The sequence below is a fragment of the Panthera tigris genome, chromosome B4 (genome assembly GCF_018350195.1).
Source record: "Panthera tigris isolate Pti1 chromosome B4, P.tigris_Pti1_mat1.1, whole genome shotgun sequence".
Classification (NCBI taxonomy): Eukaryota; Metazoa; Chordata; class Mammalia; order Carnivora; family Felidae; genus Panthera; species Panthera tigris.
Window position 1 is genome coordinate 113,131,837 of NC_056666.1, and position 16,034 is coordinate 113,147,870.

Sequence of the window (16,034 nt, forward strand, 5' to 3'; positions counted from 1 at the left end):
TTTGTTTTCTCTCCCACTCTAGACGATAATCTTTGAAAATGTATTTATCAAGAGCTGAAGTGGCTTGTTTCTCTACCAGCCTTCTCTAGAGGTGCATATAACAGCATGTGGAAAGAGCTAGGACATTTGAAGGGTTCTTTCCATGTGTAACTCAGAGATCATCTTGCTCCCTTCTGGTTGACTCCTTGGTCACAATTCCCATGGCTCCTCTTCTAAAATTCACCCAAGTTCCCGCCTCACTCTCCACACACTTACCCTCTCAGCTGGTATCTTCCTATTACCTGTGCTGGAAGCCACCCCTCCCCCCCAACCCATCCCCTCATCCTGAACCCTTTTCAATAGTTATGACCTTCTGGAGTGCCGGGTCTCTGTAAGAGAAGACAGGGAGTGGTCACACTTAAGACTCATTGACTGGATATGATGGTGCCCAGAGCTCCCGAAGCACTCTGATATTAGCATCATCTGCCCAGCTAGCAGAATAGACAGTCTCATCAAGGTTTATATATCTCATAATTGTGGCCTCCTTTAAATGTTTTCTTGAGTGATCTCCCAGCATTTCCCCTCTAGGAACTTGGCATCATGTGACATTCACCTCAACATCTTGCAACTGGGGTCCAGAAACAATGAACCAAAAACAACAAATAAAGGAAACATGCATTCTTTGTTTTTTCCCCATCCAAGCTCGTATTCACTTGGAGAATTACCTGGTGCCAAGCAAAAGAAAGCTCCAGCTGGGGAGGAAGGAACCACAGAGAAACCATGATGGAGTTAGAGTGAATAAGAGTGAACCGTATGGAGAGAATGTCAGATTCTTGTTTTGAATGTGGAGAAGAGCAAAGATAACAATTTCAAAGGTGCTCTGCCCTCCAGCTGGGTAATCAGCACATTTCACTCCAATTTCATCTGAACATAGCCTTTTAAGTCCAGGAAGCCCCTTCTTCTATTTTACTGAGAAAATCAAGGCCATCTGATAAAAGCATACCAAAATTCCCTCTTCTTTCTTGGCATCATATGGTAGATTAGGGACAAGTTCTCTGGGCACAGGCAAGCTAAAGCTTTCTCTGACACTTACTAGCTCCTGGGCGAGTTCTTTGATCTTTCCATGTTTGCAATAAGTTTCCTCATTATAAGAAAGGTAAAAATAATGTTGTTTTGCAGGATTGTTCTGAAGTTTTATTTAGATCAGACCCCAAAAGCCCTGGGTCTTTCTTTTAGGATGAGATAAAACTCCTGGTTCTTGGTCTGTATTTAATCATGTGGGCCAAATTATGTGTTTAATACATTATAATATAATTAGATCTGACAAGAGATTAGCCCACCTTTGAAGCCCATGAAGTTATCAAGATGATTTGGAATCTGGATTTTTTTTAATTTTTTTTTTTTAATTTTTTTTTTCAACGTTTTTTATTTATTTTTGGGACAGAGAGAGACAGAGCTTGAACGGGGAGGGGCAAAGAGAGAGGGAGGCACAGAATCAGAAACAGGCTCCAGGCTCCGAGCCATCAGCCCAGAGCCTGATGCAGGGCTCGAACTCACAGACTGCGAGATCGTGACCTGGCTGAAGTCGGACGCTTAACCGACTACGCCACCCAGGCGCCCCTTTTAATTTTTTTTTTTAATGTTCATTCAGTTTTGAGAGACAGAGTGCCAGTGGGGAAGAGGCAGAGAGACAGAGGGAAACACAGAATCTGAAGCAGGTTCCAGGCGCTGAGCCTGATGCGGGGCTCTAGCCCATGAACCGCGAGATCATGACCTGAGTTGAAGTCCGCTGCTTAACTGACTGAGCCACTCAGGTGTCCCTGGAATTTGGATTTTTATGCACCCTCCTTGACAATGAACACCACTCTAAGTTTATATCAAAATATTGGCTATAATTTTAGCGAGACCCTTAAAAATGAAGCCATCAGAGCAGTAATGGTATGGTTTTAGTGAGATAAAGATTGAAAATTAATTTTAAATCTTTTAAATACAGTTTATTTTATCTGTATTCTGTGCTTTTTAATGTCTACTTTTATATTTTACACTATATAAATGTATACATGCTAATACAAGCATGGATGTATATAATTTACAAATAAGCGGATATGTGTATATTAGCACGACAGGCTCAAACAGTTTTCATTGATGAGATGCACTATCAAAGGTTGGGAGAACATGATCTACACTGACCCCAAGTGTTTGCCTCACTCTTCGGGTTATATTAAAGCTCTGTGTAAAGATCTATTGTTCATGGCTCTCTATTTCCAAATGAATATGATCTGAGCTCTTTCGATGCATGCAAGGCCTTTCCCAACTTGTCCCAGCCCTCTTGTATCTTCCCAGATTGCAGTAGGAAACAGATCAGCATAGGTACATTGAAAGAAGATTAATAGAGGGACTACCTACAAAGTGGTAGGTAGACTACAGAGAAACCACAAGGGTAGCGACATGGAAAGATAAGAGGAGGTGTCACTCCCCTTAAAGTGAGGAAGGGTGAAGGCATTTACCCTTCCCTAGAAAGAGAGGCTGTGTGAGGAGATCCCCTACAGACACGAACAGAGGAGAGGTGTAGAATGCTCAAGGCATCAATCCCTTCTCTCTCTTAGCTGCCCCCTTGTGGCTGAATCCAACCCAAAGGGTGAATATTAATGTGGTTCACACAGTTTCCTTCCATGACACAGAATTTGATGAAGGATGGAAATTGAACCTGGAGAAACAAATGGCAGATATCCAGACGAATTTTTTTTTCCAAGTTTTTTATCCATTCATCCATTCATTCACTGATGTTTTCCTTTCCTCATTCAACACATTTCTATCAAGCAGAGCATTAAAGACCGATCTGGGCACTAGGGAGACAACAGGAGCAAGACAGTCTGTGTGCCTACTCCCAGGTCTCATGCTACATTCCTGAGTGGCAGGTAGGTACAGGTCACAATGCCTCCTATGTGACATGTGCTGTCATAGGGAATACTAGGGGACTTGTTTCAAGGAAAATGGCCCTGAGGATGGCCTCCCGGAGGAGGTAAGACCTGAAGATTAAGATCAGCCATGCAAACAGATAGGAGGAAATGTTCCCAAGAAAAGAAGCAGTAAGTGCAGCAGATCTGAAGTAGAATCACGCTAATGATGATCCAAAGACAAAAAGGAGCCCATGTGGCTGGTGGTTGTGAAGCAAGAGACGGGGTTGCGCGGGTGGGCAGGGACCGTCTCATGCCAGGCTTCGCCAGCTAAGCTAAGGAACTTGGGCAATGATGTGTCGTTGAAGCAGGGCAGTGCCATACTCTTTCTGAATTGCTCACACAGTCCTAATGTTGCCAACTTTTGAGTGTTGTGTCTCCGTGCCTTTGCACATGCAGTTTCCCTGCCTTAAAACCCACCCTCTCTCTTCCAACAGGCAAACAGTTAGTCATCCTTTGACCCACTTTATGTGCCATTTCCTGCCTGAAACTTCCCTGGGTCCCGTCAGGCTGTCTTAGTCACTTCCTTTTCTGTGCTTCCCTCAGCACTTCGCACCTCTCTCCCTGCTGTGTCACCATTTGTTTACTGACCTTATCTGTCTCAAGACAGTGAGCCCTTTGAAGGCAAGGACCACTCAACGTTCTTTGAATCCCCACCTCTCCCCCTCCCTCCTGTTGCCCTCTGAGAGTGGACACCATGTCTTAATCAGGTTTCTGTCCTCAGCCTGCCTTTCCTCCACCCGTAGTCACCTGGCCTGGGGTGTGCCCTATTAACAACACTCAAGAATGCACACCGAATGAATAAAGTCACAGAAAACAGACTTCCCCTATCTCTGGCTTTAAATAACAAGAAAAGCCTGCCCAGAAGAGGCCATCAGTGCTTGGGTGATTCCTTAGAGCTTCCTAAACATCCAAAGTAAGACCACAGCTGAAATCCATTTCAATGTCTAGACGGGGTTTTCATTTGTTTGTTTAATAGAGCAAAGACATTTAATCGTATATTTAATAAACTACCTAAATTAAACACTTATAACAAGTCATAGTTTAAAGTAAGTTTGTGACGTTGAATGAATACGTTTGCCACACATTTTGCAAGCTTGCCTTTCCCCAGAAGGCAAAGACAGTGTCTTTTTTAAAAGTGACTTTTGTGTCCACACTGCCCAGCACACAGTAAATGCTTATTGAGTATGTGAAAGAACAAGAATTAGATATCAGACCTGCTCTGTCTCAACAATATCCATATCAGGTGGTGACTGTTAACCATAGTTAGTGTGTATTTTGGTTAGCCATAGCTACATAACAAATTATCTCAAAATACAGCTGTTCCAAACAACAAATATAGCAAATATTTATTATTTCATATTTATTTTAAACAATTAGAAGTTTGATGTTTACCTAGAGTTTAGCAGATGCCTTTAATTCATATGAAGGTAATAATAAATAATATTTATTAAGTGCTTACTACATGGCACACTGTTCTAATAGCTGTACGTATCCACTCATTTAATCTTCAGAAACATTTTGAGATGTTTATTCAGATTAACCTATTCTGTGATACAAACCTTTGGGCACAGCAAGGCTAACTAACTCAACAATGGTCACACAGCCAGTAATAGGCAGGCCCAGGATTCAGACTCAGATCACCCAGCTCCTGCACAAACTTTTCATCTCTAACAGATTGGCTCCAAAGATAGAAAGATAGCAACAATTTTCTCTTCAAGGATGAAGTTAATACCATGAAGAAACATCCCTCTCATCATTGTCATATATGGGTCACTTCATCTCTCCAAGAGAGATGATCGACTTGTATAGATCCATATGGCCCACATGGGCCGGATGGTGCCCATATTTGATGGTGACATCAGTAGCTGTGGGTCTGAACTTCACAAATTAGCTCAAAGGAATTGCACGCCAGAGTTCTGACAGCATTAGAACTATTGCATCAAATTGTATCTTGTTCAAGGTTAAAAATAAAGGGTGGCCGTCATTAACCTAAAGATTATAGCCAGTACCCTTGACTATACCTAAACTCCCAGCATAAAACAGTGACTGCTCTTGTGGACAAAAAAAAAAAAAAAAAAAAAAAAAAAAAAAAAAAAATTACCAAAGAGGCTGGCAAACGATGCTTTTAGGGTGCCCATCTCTTGAAAAAAAAAAAAAAAAAAAAACCGAAGAGCCCAGCTCTTCAAGAGTTTTCATTGTCTGCCCTTCTCCGTCAAGAAAATAGGAAAATCTCCCTCCCTCATACAGATATGTTGCATTAAAGGACACACAATGCATATTTTTTCAATCCAATCAAACCAATCAAAGTGGAATGAACAATGGGTGTTGAGCAAGGAGGGCTGGGTTCACACCTCAAACCAACTGATTCACATGATTCATCATAGACACAGCTCTTCACTGCTCTGGGCATCAACTTCCTCGTTATGTGAGAAAAAAAAATGGATGAGAAACTCTCTATGATCACATGTATCTCTAAAAATCATTGATCCTTAGAAGTAGAAGTCCATATAAAATTAACACTTCTTTTACTCAGGTGACAGATGCTATTATGCTTTGTAACAGTCTGTGTATTAACTACACGCGATTAAAAATCTCACAAAACAGGCTATGAAAATTAATCATTCATCAAAGGCCAAACACAATGTCAGTTCTGAGAGAGGCAGCATTCAAACAACCTGGGACCTGCAGAAAATTCCCATGACTCTCTTCTGTCACGTGGCAGAGCAACACAATAGACGACAAGACAGATTCCCCTCCCCTCCCCACCTCCCACCCAGCTGTGGTCGTGGCCTGGAACCCTCCTTCACAGGGCATGTTCAGAAGCAGCAGTCACTGTGAGCCCTGGCTGAGGAAGGCATATCCACGGCTCCCTGCTCCACTTTCATGGGTATGTGGAGTCAGATATATTTTTCTGTAAGCTGTCAGGAGAATTGCGATAATGGGATGAAGTCCATTGATTAACACGGGAAGAAGAAGATAATAAATGTAATCCTGTTGATATGAGGAGTAGGACAAGTTAGAGGGGGCTCAGGATGTAGGAGGATTGTCACTAACGCTTCAAGTATGACGTAGTAGAAACATCGCTGTACAGGGATCTGGTCTCCCAAGTAACTAACTGTGGGATTCTGGGTAGGTCACTTTATCTCCTGTTACAAACCAGGCAAGTTGCATTAGATAAGTGGTTTTCACACTAAGTCCTTAGACCAGAGGCGTCTCATGGAAAAATCAGTGGGTGAGAGGGACACAGAACCAGATGGGTCATGCTTGTGACTTTCCTCTCCCATCTCCCGCACGATCATCTTTGCTTTTACCTGTTTTGTATTAAAATTGAACAAAAGTTAGGGTGCCTGGGTGGCTCAGTCGGTTAAGCATCTTCAGCTCATGTCACGTTCGCACAGTTTGTGAGTTTGAGCCCCACTTCAGGCTCTGTGCTGACAGCTCAGAGCCTGAAGCCTGCTTCAGATTCTGTGTCTCCCTCTCTCTCTCTGTACCTCCCCCACCACACTCTGTGTCTCTCAAAAACAAACATTAAACAAATAAATAAATAAAATCTTTCCAGTTGAACAAAAGAGGGGCACCTGGGTGGCTCAGTTGGTTGAGCGTCCAACTTCAGCTCAGGTCACGATCTTGGGGTTCATGAGTTCGAGCCCCACGTCAGGATCTGTGCTGACAGCTTGGAGCCTGGAGCTTGTTTCCGATTCTGTGTCTCCCTCTCTCTCTGCCCCTCCCCTGCTTGCACTCTGTCTCTCTCTCAAAATTAAAATAAACATTAGAAAAAAAGTTGAACAAAAGGAGTTTTTATTTTAACTTGGGCTATGATAAAGAATAAAAAGTTTGAAACCACCTAAACTGAATGACTTCACACATCTCCAACTCTATGAGTCCACGTGAATATTAACAAACAGGCACATGCTTGCTATCTGAATTCATTTTCACACCCACAGCAAACATCTCAGGGTGAATTAAAAGTAATTCTTTTGAATTTGGCCTCTTTTTTCCTCTTGTCCAACAGTGAATTCTGGAACTCCTTGACAAAATATCTAAATTACAAAATTCACCAGTGTCTTCTCCTCACTGGAAAATGAGGTTGTTTGTGGTTTTTGACCATAAAACTTATGCGACTTGTTCTATCAACTTCCTCGAATCATTATTCCCCTTCTGCTTCACCATGATAATAATTATCATGGAGTCTTGGCAGAGTCCTTGGATAATCATCTCTAATGTCATACATCAGCCTTCCTGTCTCCGCAACCTGAGCAGAGGTTGGCAGCAGTCTTCCTGATGTTCCACCAAAATGCTGCCCCTCTCTGACGAGCCAGATGAGTCTTCAGTTCCCTTGGCAACCCCAAATACTTCATGTGGTCCCCTAAATCTTCTTTAGGGTTAGAAAGCAAAAGGCCTCCATTTGCTGGGAAGGATTCAGAGGTAGTAGGAGGGATGACAAAGCCAAATTAAATTGAAATGAGTAAACACAAAGCAATACAGTTTTGTCCATAGAATAAAGTTGGAGAAGCTAAGAACGGTCCACCGTATCCCCAGGTGCAGCCATATGATTGGACCCCATGGCAATTAGCCCAGCCAGACCTGTGGGATTTGCCCAGTCTTCATCAGGCTGTCTTTCCATCCGTAATAGATCCCAGAGCAAAACTGCATTGACGTTCCAGACAGCATTTTAGGTATCAACCAGCTTTGACTCAAATAGATTGGTGGAAGGAAAACAGTAATGACATTGTTTTCCAGCTCTTGGAACCCTTTCTGAGTTTTAATCACATAGACAGTTCCCTTCAAAGTTTAGTGCCCGTTCCATTTTGCAATATTTGAAGGGATATAGCCAGTGCCACATGTTGAGGCATTTATCCAATTCGTTTTCTGTACCTGAAAAATGCAGGGAGTCAGCAAATATTAGGCCCACCTGCTGCCACAGATCCTCCTGTAACCAGTGTCCACACTGAGCATCAATGACTGTGCTTTTTTCACGCACTCCAGATACAGCCTCAAAAGAGTTCTCTGAGCGTCGGTCGAAAAGCACTCAGGGTTGACAGTTAGGATGAAACTTATTCCTCATCCTGGACATGCCCTTGCTGTTCATGGATTGAAGATTTATAATTTTAGCCATTCAGAAGCACCCCTCAAGAACATGATAGCTGCATAACTTGGCTTAGTCACACAGTTGAATCACTTATGATGAAAAGATCCCTCAGCTGATGAGTGAGCCTAACGCCTCCCAGTATCTGTATCGCAACACAACTTTTGATCTTTCTCTCTCCTGCTTTTAAAAAAAAAAGTGTTTATGGGAAAAAATATGGGCTGTGGTAGTATTTATTAATTTGGAGATTTCATAAAGGATCTTGTTATTTAAAAGTCCACTATTATAACTACTACATTAGTAGCCATGCATACCACCTCCCCGATTCTAAACTCATTCATCCCCTACTGCTATTATCTCAGTCAGGGACATAAATATTCAAACACTTGTTCAGAACAGAAACCTGGAAGCCAAGTTTGAAGTGCCCTCTTAGCACCCCATACCCCAATCCATGAGAACATCCTATAGATTCTACCCCCGAATACATCATGATCTGTTTGCTAATCTTCCACTTCTGTTGCCGCCATCTTGGTTCGGGTCATCATCATCTATCTCTTTGCTAGAATGCTGGTCCTGACTGTTCTCTTCTGCCTCTTCTACCCCACTCTCTGTTCTGTAGCCACAGATGTCTATTTGAAAAGTGAATCCGATCATGCGTTAACACCCCCCCTCACCACCACCAACTCCCTCACCACCAAATGCACATTCACAGGCACTGGAAATCTTTTAATATATGCCCACTGTATGCTCAAAGTGTTGGTCTGCAACAAGGTAAGGAATTTACATCAGAACATAAATATAAACCAGCACACTCCTTTTTTTATTGAGCAAGTCTTGCTAAACGTGTGTCTGCGGGTGTGCATTTGTATAAGCTCGGTACAGTGTTCTAGGTGACATAACTGATTTACATCCACACAAGCTCTTTTTCTTATCACAGATGGGTAGCAGTTTGCCCACTAGCAACCCATGTTCAGACCTCAAGCTGAGTAGCACAGGCTTCCCAACCCCAAATAATGAGACTCCTGCCTGTCTCTCAAACTTGATTTTGAGCCCTTCTTCCTTTTATTCCTCTGCTGCAACCACAATGCACTGCTTTTGGCTTCTAGACATAACCATGTTGTCTTAGAGACATAACCATCGTAACCATCGCCTCTCCTAGAAACTTTGAACTTGTTTTCCCTCATCTGAGAATACCTTTTCCCTGACCTTTTATTTAAATGACACTTCCTCAGGCTCTCCTTCCCTGGCCACTTAGGTAGAACTTCCTCTCTATTCCCTATGACCATTTGGTCTCCAATTTGACACCAGCTTTTTCCATCTGCAAGTCCATATTTATATGTGCTGGGCTGCTAATTGTTTGTCTCCATGAATAGACTGGAGGCTCCATGAAGGTAGAGCCCTTATTGGTTTCTCTGGTTTCACTGCCCAGAGAATCACTGCTTTAGGCATGGCATATCCCTCAAGTGTGTTATGGCAGATGGAAGCTTAGAGAACACACAGCCAGCCACAGTGACCCTTCAAGATGTTAATTTATTTCTTCAAGTCTTCCAAGGATCATTTGCAAAATCTGAATAAGAACTAGATTCTTGCACCCAGGTTGCCCAATCTACAAGTGCCCAATCTCTCACTTTATAATTGCAACAAGTCTCAGCCAGTTGAAGGTTAGGCAACCTATAAAGGAGAAACAGAATTACTTCATGTGAGTAAACAACTCATTATCCTCACTTGGGATTTTCTCACTCTGAATCACTGCAATGTTGTCATGTGCATTTATGTCATTGTCATTCTCCTTAGAGACCCCATCTTACAACAGCTAAAATTTATTAAACAGCCAAAAATTTAGATGCCAAACACTGAAGTCTCCTCAGGGAACAAGACCACTCGGACTCACCTTCATGGAGCTCATGGTTCAGTGAGAAAAACCCACCGTAAACAAATAATGAACTTGAAAAGAGCGGTGGGTGGGGAGAACAGGGTGCTGCAGGAGGTGCACACTGAGGGACACTAACAGTTTTTAGGGGTTAGAGAGGATGGCACCCAAGGATGGATAGAAGGCAAGTAAGGGGGGCAGAGGAGTGATTCAGGCAGCAGTGGGGCTGGAAAAGGCCAAGGGAAAAGAGCAGGCTTGGTAATTTCAAGTCCAGTGGGGCTGGACTGCAAAGTAACGGGAAGGAGAAGACAAGGAATGAGGCTGGTGGGCAACCTGGGGCCAGATCTTCTATGGCACAGCAGGGAACTTGGACTTTATCCTTTTCTGCCGGGACATGACATGCAACACCTCCTGTCTCCAAACCTCCTACCTAGAAATTACTTACAGCGATGTTGTGCATGAAGCACCTGCTGAATACATGTTAGTGACTATTAGAGGTTCATTAAAGGATAGGAAATGATGAGCAAAAATAACTGAGACAATGTTAGCATCGGAGGAAGACAAATTGTAATAGAAAGGACATGTAATCCATATACTATGTGACTCAACTATGAAGAATATTTGTCTGTGTGTGTGTGTGTGTGTAGTGCTAAAAAGTATTTTACCAAATATGTGATAAGACTGTATTTGAAACGTTTGTAGGCAGTCAGTAGCCGATACCCGAAACTGGAAAATCAAGAAATATCTGTAGAAACAGACATTAATTATTAGTCATTATTTAGAAATAGGAAAGTCAATACCAGAATGAAGAGTTGAAAGATTTGTAAGCAGTCACTTCTGAGGTAAAGAACTAGAAAAGGGAGATAAGTTGGGCTAAGGTAGGGCCGGGCACTGTTCTTATTTTATTACAATCCTTGTATATGCTTTACTTTGTTATTTTTGCGATTATAAGCTCTGTATATGTGTGGCTTTTTGACAGAGGTATAAAAAAACAGACACACACACACACACACACACACACACACACACACACACACACATCCCTAGAGAATACTAATCTAAAGAGAAAAAAGAGAAAAGAATAGAGGGCAGTCAAGATGCCCCCTCCTTTTGCGGATGATTCTATTGATGAGTCATTCCCCTATCTGACTTGCCTGGGTTCCTAAACCAATCATGTCAGCAGCAGGAACACAGCAGCCCCTTTTGCCGGACGTGTCATGGTTGGACTGCCAGACAACTTTTGGATTTGTAGTGCTGGGGACAAGCCTGTTTACCTGCTGAGATTCCCAATTGGCTCCATTGAAGGAGGCCCTGAGTACAGATCAGGGCCCCAGGGAGGCAAATCTTTCAGGAGTTCCAGAGCTCTCGGGGTCTTCAGAGGAAGCCAGGACATGAGGGAAGTGTGAGCCCCATGTGCAGGGAAACAAGATCCAGAGATGGAACTCGTTTTGATTTGGCCGACTCGTTCACTTATGGGAAGTCAATGGACCCACCAGATGCTGAAGTGTTACATCTCACTACTTCATACCCCACTAGCTGGAGATGTGCAATACTTAACAAGGACAAAACTCAAACAATCTTCTACTACCGATGAAGGAAAAAAAATAGTGAGGGGAAGATCATACTTGAAACAATCTCTTGAAGCACGGAAGCTGTTTTTAAGTATTTTCAAGGACTTTAGAAGGACTCCTTTTACTGACAGTGTTAATTAAAAACTGTTCTTATTTATTAAAGCAATTCCCCTAATTTTCTCTACCAGACAAAATTTTATTAGTCTACTTTCAGTGACTGGATATACTTGAAAGAAAAAAAAAAGTGCTAACATGTTTTGTAGATGAAGATTTTTACTTCTTCAGAATAAGTTTTACATGTAGTGTTATAAGTTAAGTGTTATGTTTCCTAATGCAATTTCTCCACACTTAATGTCAATGAGGATATTTATCTCTTCTGAGTACAGGGTGGTTTTTTTTTTTACTAAAAACAGAATATTTTCCCAAAACAAATGCCAACTATTTCCTCATTATATCTTAAAAGGATAACTTCCATGTAAGTGAATGTTCATGTCAAATGTTATTAAGCACAAACAGCACAATAACTAAAAATAGCTCAAATATTGTCAAAAAATAGCCACATCTTGTCAACGAGCTTGTTCTAGCCAAGTTCCCCATTACTTGCACAATCTATATTTTGGGAAAGACAGAACCTAATTGTTTCCAAACAAAATTTCAAGGCTGTATAGGGTTTTCTTCCTCTGATTGGTTTCAGTTTAATGAATTAATCTTTTAAAAGGGAGAATGAAGAAAGAGGGGCTCCTCCAAAAACTCACTTAACATGTGCATTTTATCAAGGGCTTTAATTATAAAGTTTAATGGATAATTTTCGTTACAATCACCTTTGGAGAGATTTCAATTTTTTTAGGGCATTACTTTCATCTTTTGCCTTACATTTTTTATGGACAGATAGAAAACAGCAAATGCCAACTTGGAGAAAAGACATTTAATGCTATTTGGGCCTGAAAGCAGAGTGAAAAATTTTTTTCTAATGCAATTCAAGCAATACTGTATTAAAAAAAAGTTATCAGCTCATTCAATCACCTCTTTTAAAGTAAAAAAGACAAGTTACTCATTTAGGACTCCCAGTAAACTTTTCCTGAGGTCATGAATGTTACTCAATAGATTTGTTTAGTACCCTTTTAAAAAGCACCAAAATTTTAAAATTCAAAGCATAGTTTGTGGGCACATGGGGAATATGAAGAAGTCTAAGACATAGTTCTTATTCCCAGTCTGATTAAATTGGGAGAAATCATCTTACTGTGGGCATTTTGTCTCAACTGAATTAGACTTCTCTATTAATAAGTCACTTACAATTCAGACAAATTTCAACACTGGTCATGCAAGCGAACAATTAAAGTCCTCGAGGTGGCAGAGAGAGAAGAGTAGCAATGGAAACAGATCCACACTAGAGCTTGGCATTTTACTGGTGGAACGCCCTCGAAATGGGATCCTTAAAAGCATCCTACATAGTGACTTCTACAATTAAGGGTGCTATACTTTATATAAAATCTTATTTAATCCTCACAACACTTTGAGGAAGATCCTATAGATATTCTCCTTTTACAGATAAAAAGACCAACACACAATGGAGGTCGATAGTTTGCCCAAGATCACATGGTTTATTGAGTGGCAAAGTCGGGAATTAAATCAAGGCAATTTGATTCCAGTACATGTGCTTTTAACAAACATTTACAGAGTGTTTATACCACTTTGGTTTAAACGTGATTATGCATTGCAGAGACATATATCTTCATGGGGAAAAAAGGGGTGTGTGTGTGTGTGTGTGTGTGTGCGCGCGCACACATCCATGCGGCACACATGTGTAAGTATTGATGTCATTACAGATGTCTTCTGGATGGCAAGACTGAGTGATTCTTTCCTTCTTACTTATGTGAACTTAAAATTTGTTATTACCATGGGTGTGTGATGCTCATGTAATAAAATAAATACAAAATGCCACTTCAAAAGCAAAATTAAATAGAAACAACTCAAGTTGATTTAATGACTAAGTGAAGACAGTGGATTCTATTCTCTCACTATTATTATTAACAATAATAATAGCTGTTTAAAAATAAACATTTTAAAAGATGCACAGGGCTGTTTGCAGGCATTTTTCAGGAAGAACCCTGTACCAAGCCCTGTACCCATATTATCTCCTTTAACCCACACAATTTTTCTTACAATATAGATGTTATTTATCATCCTCCCTTTACAGACGGTGATGGTGAAATACAGAGAGTTTGTTCTTGGTCCCGTAACTACAAGTGGCAAATCTGTAATCTGAAGCCAATCTCCAGAGCGTAAACTCCTAACCTCTTCCATGAGACAGGGGTGCTGGCTGGGAAGAGAAGGCACTTCCAAGCCTGGAAGCTCTCAATTCGGAGACTGAGAGATGTGGAAGGACTGGTGCCGATCTAAAGTCAAAGCTAGACAGCTGGAGTCTTTCTCTCAATTCATGTCTTAAGTAGAAAACATGTAAAGCCATTTTAAAGGTCTCTTGATGCAGGAAGAGGATTCTTCTTAATCTTTAGTATTTTGTAAACATAAAACACAGACAGCCAAAATACTTGTCAGTATGTTATGGCCAATTTTGTTTAGTTTTCATAAAATCAAATACAGAGCCCAAGGTTCTAAAAAATACTTCCATAATTTAAATTTGTTTTAAATCCCAAATTATAAACGTTTGCATTTCATCCCGAAACAGAATTTAATATATGTTTAGGCTAAAAATTCTATTCAAAGCATTATATAATCACCTACGCATCCACTAAGAGGACATAAGATTCTAAATAACCAAAGGGATGAGTTTGAGGGGCAAATTTTTATTATTATCCTGGAAGAGATAATTATGGAAATTTAGATGTGTAATGGCATATGGATTTTTAAATAAATTATTGTGAGACACTAATTAATCTTGACATTTAAGAAATTACTCATGAGACCTGTTCACATATTTTTTTTTTTTATTTTTTTTCTAACATTTATTTATTTTGAGACAGAGAGAGACAGAGCATGAAGGGGGGAGGGGCAGAGAGAGAAGGAGACACAGAACCGGAAGCAGGCTCCAGGATCCGAGCCATCAGCCCAGAGCCTGACGCGGGGCTCGAACTCACGGACCGCGAGATCGTGACCTGGCTGAAGTCGGATGCTTAACCGACTGAGCCACCCAGGCGCCCCTGTTCACATATTTTGACAATATGTAGAAAGTTTGGCTGTTTTCAATCCACCTGATGCTAACAGAGTCTCAGATTCTACAGATAATATTCTTCCAGGATGTTGTTGGAAGTGTTCCTTAAACTGCAGGAGCAATGATATACATGGTTATGGAGTGATTATTCACCTATTTTGTTATTTCATTTTTTCGCTCACAGTGATGTTTAAATAAATATCTCCTGAGGCTGTTAAGAGGTCGCAAAAATCTCTGCCATGGTTACCATCTAGTTCTTAAGACAGGATGCAAATGTAGCTTAAGACAATTCTTTCCAAGCGAGTGTTTTGTGAATAACTGAATACATTTCCTCCTAAGAGCAACTTGAAATACTTCAAAGCTGGCTTATTAAGAAAGAGTCTCACTTTCTCTTGCAGAGCCTTAATTTTCATTAAACTCTTCATGTTTTTATCCCCAGTGGGTTACTTAGACTGGTTTCCTTCCCCGTACACAGGGAGAATTGTCTATCTATGCTTCTTTAGTACTGGACAGCACTGTGATACATTTCAAGCCCTAACCATACATGCATGTTAAAAATAATTATATACTGCCTGTCACCCCCTAATGGCACTGTCTAGTGGACCCATTAAATTGTTACTAGGTCTTCCTGTGGCACAGAATCTATCAAGCTCTTTGCTTCCTGCTGGAAGGGTCTGAAAAGCCAAGAGACATTTTCCTCTCTTTTTCCTCTCCCCACTCTCAATCATCGCTCCTACATTTAACTGAGTTCCTAATTCCTTTTGCTTCTTCAGGAGAAAAAGCACAACGGCTGTCACAGGCAAAAATGTTCTTTCTCGCCCTTTCGTCTCCAGGCAGATGAATCAATAAAATATGAAGACAAAAGTGCTCCATGTTCTGGCCAAGGATGAATGTTCACCAACAGATATTCCTGATTGTAAAGGGAAGCATTTCATCTCAGGACCCAGATCCCAGAGACAATTATTGATGAATCCTGCAATACCATCAAGAATAAAACACTCTTCTCCCAGTCTCAGACTTGAAAGAATTTTCTTCCACTCTTCTTTTTTTCCTTCATTCACACCTACCAACCCAAGTCGGCCAACAGTGCAGACTTTGGCTTTGCATCAGACAAAGCTGTCCCCTCTCTGCCTCCTCATGTCCCAGGACAGGTCACTTAACCTTTTGAATCTTCAGTCCCCACATCTGCGACATAACTATCAGTGGTTTCTACCTTCTAAGTGATCGTGAGTACTAAATAAAATAAGATTTCTAAAATACGGGGCCCCATATCACACACAGGGAAGGCACTCAATAGATGTGAGTTTCTCTGATTATAATTATTGCTGCGATGTTTTTGCTCTTTTCCATTTCCATTCATTTCAATACAAATTTTTCAATCCTTCCTATGGTCAAGATG

The 16,034-nt window shown here is 41.0% G+C and overlaps 1 long non-coding RNA gene across 1 annotated transcript; it reads left to right on the plus strand.

The window, feature by feature from the left end:
* Nucleotides 1-2,208: 2,208 nt before the first annotated feature.
* Nucleotides 2,209-15,644, plus strand: LOC122240418. Its single transcript, XR_006220151.1, has 2 exons — nucleotides 2,209-3,068; nucleotides 15,469-15,644. It is a non-coding gene; the product is annotated as an uncharacterized LOC122240418 (long non-coding RNA).
* Nucleotides 15,645-16,034: the final 390 nt, after the last annotated feature.